The sequence below is a fragment of the Sinocyclocheilus anshuiensis genome, unplaced genomic scaffold (assembly GCF_001515605.1).
Source record: "Sinocyclocheilus anshuiensis isolate Anshui unplaced genomic scaffold, SAMN03320099.WGS_v1.1 scaffold1079, whole genome shotgun sequence".
In the NCBI taxonomy this organism is placed as follows: domain Eukaryota; kingdom Metazoa; phylum Chordata; class Actinopteri; order Cypriniformes; family Cyprinidae; genus Sinocyclocheilus; species Sinocyclocheilus anshuiensis.
The window spans coordinates 1,335,621-1,341,622 of NW_015548207.1; positions in this window are offsets into that span (position 1 = coordinate 1,335,621).

Consider the following 6,002-nt stretch of genomic DNA (forward strand, 5'->3'; position numbering starts at 1 on the left):
TGTACCGCAGGGTAAGATTATGAATTTACATTTAACCAGTTTAATATGGAGGGGCTCTGAAATGTAGACCTGCGTTTATGTGTACACTGTACATGACGTGAGAACAGTTAGCTATTTAGGTTTGTACATTAGCATGGACTCACTAACTTAACTTCTCTTAATGAGTGTATGACAACCAGAAAATGAATATTTTGTCTTCATTGGGATTGGCGTTGAATCCTTAGGGAACGAGGTTACTACGCCCACATCATTGGATTACTACACCATGTGAGCCTGCTGCGTACCACAGATGAACAATCATGCACTAGTCTGCCACACAATGGCACCATCCTCTCAGGATACCTGGAATCAGTGTTACAAGTACCCCAGGCACATCCTTTTACCATTTTTGTAGCATAAACACCATCAAACTGATGAGAGCTTTGGATCTTCCAATTTTTCTGTATGGTGCTGAAACCTAAAGATGTCCAAGTTTTGGTCCCTGTGCAACTGATACTCAACTGCCATTGGCTCATCTGCATTCGAGGGGAGGGGCTTACCGATAGGTCAATTGCAGAGAGCGAGAATGGAATTTGTTATTGTTGTAATATTATCTCACCAGTAAATGAACACGAGGTAATCTTACAGCGTTGCATTCAACTCTCCACCAACATGGTCTCATTGAGTCGCTGATTAGCCTCTTGTCTGCCTGAGTGCGTTCATGTGTTTTGGAGGAGGCGTGGCTTTGCAGAGTGATTATGCAGGGAAGGTGGGATCTTGCTTTCAATGCTAGCTTGCTGTTGCTAGCCTTTCCGAAATTGCCTACCGTACCTTTAATTGTATCCATTAAAGGTTTATTTAGGTGGAAAAGAACACTAGCCTACCAAAAAGTAAACCACATTTTTAGACATAGGCTACACCATGATTTTTTTTTGGTCATATGCCATGGTATTACCATGTTTTTCTGGACACATGCCATCCATCCATCCATCCAGATTCTACAATATCATTAGACAGGCACCACAAAGTCGTTTTTTTGAGTAATATACCATGAAAATACCATGTTCCCCCCCCGGGGGTTTGGAGGGAACAATTGAGGGAGATTTCAGGCAAGATTTGCACACTCCCAGCAGGAGGGTGTCTCTGCCATACAGGCAGTCAGGCGGCAGACAAACTCATACCCTTTTTTACTCCGACATGGTGCCATGCCCTAGTGCCAGAGCTGGTGTCCAATCTGGAGTCATATGGATTAATTTCACATGAACCAAAACAACTCTTCAAATATCTCCCTTTGTATTTCAAAGAAGAAAAAGTCAACAAGAGGGTGAGTAAATGATGACAGAATTTTCAATTGTTGGGTGAACTATCTTTTAAACTAGATGGTCCCAAATCAGGGCCCATTAATGTCAGTGGCCATGGGGCTAGATAATGTCCACAATTGACTTATGAAGCCCTGCCCCCCTTAGTTACTTTTGATCCCTCAGACAAACAAACGGAGCACTTAACTGTCTTACAATGACAGCTGTCAGTGTGAAAACCTTGTCCCAAGATGTTTTTGATAAATTTTGGACACAGAAGGACCACCTCTCGTTGAGGAGCATTCAAGTGGGACAAAAATATGCCATGGAGGGATATATAAAAGATTTAAAAATAAATATGGTGGGTAACAAGATTAATGTGGAAGCGAGGGTTTACAGAACACAATGCAAGCGGGAGAAGCATCATGTTACGGTCGTCACAATCGCAGATGACAACATCCAGGATCAACACTGTTCATGTACCGCAGGGTAAGATTATGAATTTACATTTAACCAGTTTAATATGGAGGGGCTCTGAAATGTAGACCTGCGTTTATGTGTACACTGTACATGACGTGAGAACAGTTAGCTATTTAGGTTTGTACATTAGCATGGACTCACTAACTTAACTTCTCTTAATGAGTGTATGACAACCAGAAAATGAATATTTTGTCTTCATTGGGATTGGCGTTGAATCCTTAGGGAACGAGGTTACTACGCCCACATCATTGGATTACTACACCATGTGAGCCTGCTGCGTACCACAGATGAACAATCATGCACTAGTCTGCCACACAATGGCACCATCCTCTCAGGATACCTGGAATCAGTGTTACAAGTACCCCAGGCACATCCTTTTACCATTTTTGTAGCATAAACACCATCAAACTGATGAGAGCTTTGGATCTTCCAATTTTTCTGTATGGTGCTGAAACCTAAAGATGTCCAAGTTTTGGTCCCTGTGCAACTGATACTCAACTGCCATTGGCTCATCTGCATTCGAGGGGAGGGGCTTACCGATAGGTCAATTGCAGAGAGCGAGAATGGAATTTGTTATTGTTGTAATATTATCTCACCAGTAAATGAACACGAGGTAATCTTACAGCGTTGCATTCAACTCTCCACCAACATGGTCTCATTGAGTCGCTGATTAGCCTCTTGTCTGCCTGAGTGCGTTCATGTGTTTTGGAGGAGGCGTGGCTTTGCAGAGTGATTATGCAGGGAAGGTGGGATCTTGCTTTCAATGCTAGCTTGCTGTTGCTAGCCTTTCCGAAATTGCCTACCGTACCTTTAATTGTATCCATTAAAGGTTTATTTAGGTGGAAAAGAACACTAGCCTACCAAAAAGTAAACCACATTTTTAGACATAGGCTACACCATGATTTTTTTTTGGTCATATGCCATGGTATTACCATGTTTTTCTGGACACATGCCATCCATCCATCCATCCAGATTCTACAATATCATTAGACAGGCACCACAAAGTCGTTTTTTTGAGTAATATACCATGAAAATACCATGTTCCCCCCCCCTCATTTAACATGGTAATACCATATTTTTGTACTCACACAATGATTCTTTGAAGTACTTTGTAAATACTATGCCACATTAATATGGTAATCAATATGGTAAACATTTCAAATCATTATGTTGCCATCTGATGCGATACCACTGTACCTTCTTGGTACATTTTAGATGAAAAATTATGAACATAGCCTATCTTAACGATATTACACAATGAGTGATTGTGCACACTAAGCCCAGAGACATTTGAGCAAATAAATCTTGTCAATTTTTATTTATTGTTGTCTTTAAGAAGTTTCAATTCAGGAGAAATGGTTCACATTTAACAGCTTTGACCTTTCCATAATCACAAATGTATTTCAGGTAGGCTATTTCAGTGCCGTAAAGCCCAACAAGCATCTCCCCTCCTGTTTTTTTTTTTTTTAGCATCCTTTTGAATCTGAACTCCTATCTTCTAAATCTGTGGCAGGCAAGTGATGCTAACTCATTTCCAATTTCACAAGGTGTCCAGATCGTGCTCGCTGAGTTGGCCCGACAAAGCTCATTTCCATAATTACACAGCACGTGCAAATGCTCGGTTACAATGGTATGAAAAGAAATGCACCTGGAAAACTGCATAATTTCATGATGGGAAAACATCCTTTTGAGTTGGAAAAATATGATTTTTACGCCCTAAGAATAATGCAATCAGGTTGTGGGGTAAACGGAGAAATCAAAATCTCCAGCTCCAAAACACCTAATAAAAAAGATATTTTATGGATTTATTGTTATTTGCTTGAAATAAAATGAATTATTTTATATATATATATATATATACAGTATATATATATATATATATTCCCTCACAATTTCTGCTAATGAGCATGACAAAGCTGACACAAATGTAAACATAATGGAATACTGACAGATTGTTTGAACCGTGTGATCCAAAAATGTTTGTGTTCACAGGCCATCCAAGATATAGATGAGTTTGTTACTTCATCAGAACAGATTTGGAGAAATTCTAGTCAATATATGACTAGTGCTTGCCGTAGCAGTTGCAGCTTTCTTCAGAGCTCCAAAACACCTAATAAAAAAGATATTTTATGGATTTATTGTTATTTGCTTGAAATAAAATGAATTAGGTCCTTGTTAATATACAGAACCGTATTGTTAAGCATTAATAGTTTTAAGAGTGTTGTTTAATCACCAAATTCTCAAACTACACTAATCACAATCATAAGAAAAATGGACCAATCAGAAGTTGTTGTTACTAAGTAAACAAAAATTGTGGCAAAAGAAATCCATAGACTTCCATGAAGCAATGTGAATTATGTAATTGATTTGATTTCCCTACACTTTCAAACTACTTGGATATCTGAATATTTTGAAATCATGACTGTAAGGCCAATAGAATATGATAAAATAAAATTGTATTTTAGGCTAAATATATATATTTTTGAAATATCTTGTTTTTATACTTGTATGAATTTGGCAAAATACATTTTATAAATATAAAAAAATGAAATATTGTTTTTTATAATCTGTACTTTTTAAGTAAAAAAAATTATTTGTGTTTTTAAATATTGAAATATTTTGAAAAACTTTTTTTATATTTATAATGTAAATTTTCATTATTAGCATTGTAAATATTGTTTTATACTTTTGACCAAGTCAATAAAATTGATTATTATTTTAAAATAAATATTAAAATATGTTGATTTATATTGTTTTAAAACTTATAATCATCTCCATAATAATAATAATAACAGTAATTCCAAACAATAATTTCCAAATGCTTTTGCTTCAGATCAAATGTCTCAGAGCTTGCTGGCTGCTTCAGTACTTGAAACTCTTTACTGAATTTTCTTAACACCATATGGAGAAAATTAATGAGAATAATACTAAGTAAGGTCGTTGAAAAAGTGAGTGGTCACTGTTACGCTCTATTGCAGCAACAAATAATTCAGTCCAGTCTCGTTTGTTTTTAATTTGAGAAATACTCTCCAAGGTCAGGTCATAAGGCCGGCAGACTGATGTAAAAAAATTATGTGTGATGCACTCCAGTATTTCTTTCAATTCCCTCGATCTGTGTGAGATAAATGATCTCTCTTGTGCCTGCAGTTTGTCACTGGGACAACCCTTTAGGCCACTCACATATCAGCTGATTAAATATGTATTCCATGCTGGGTTTGGCTCCCGATGGGTTTTGGACTGATGTGACATGCTTTGATTTGTCAGACGCTGTAGAGATGTGGCACAGTAGAGTGTCCTGTCCTTCAGGGGATGTAGTTCTGACTTTGTGTGTAGAAATTATGTTTCACAGAGGTTTGAAGCCTGTCTGTGTCAAACAGAGACTGATATTTGTCTTTGATCACATGGAAATTGATTCTGAACAAAACTTGACTTAAAAATTACGTCATATTGAGGTTTGGACCCCATTTCTAAACCTATTATGTAGTCACAGTTTTTGCAAAGTAAGTTATTTATCATTACTAACCGTGAAATGCAACATTATTTCAACCTTGTCGCTGTAATTTAAAATTCATACCCTTCACACATTATAATGAAAAATAAAATAACCCCTGATGTTTCCTTTCACAGTGTTTTGTGTCATACCTGATACATTACTTTAAGGGTTAAAGTTTAGTATAAATTTTTTTTGATGTGTATATATACAGTATATTTCTGTCATGACAACTCTCGGAGGGATTAGCATGGTAATGTACATGAGAATGTTAATGTATTTGGTCTTGGTGGAATAGATCTGCTACGCTGCTGCTGCTGCTGCAGCAGAGCAAGTACCGAGACTTGCTACTGCCAATACATCCACAACATGCTGCTGTGAGCATGTAAGAAATATTGCTGCTGCAAATATAACATACATGAAATAACCCCCATATAGCATACATGAATCACCTCGTAGCAGATCTATACAGGTGGAGCTGGGGAAGGCGGAGGGTTTCTGAAGAAAGCTGCAACTGCTACGGCAAGCACTAGTCATATATTGACTAGAATTTCTCCAAATCTGTTCTGATGAAGTAACAAACTCATCTATATCTTGGATGGCCTGTGAACACAAACATTTTTGGATCACACGGTTCAAACAATCTGTCAGTATTCCATTATGTTTACATTTGTGTCAGCTTTGTCATGCTCATTAGCAGAAATTGTGAGGGAATATATATATATATATATACTGTATATATATATATATATATA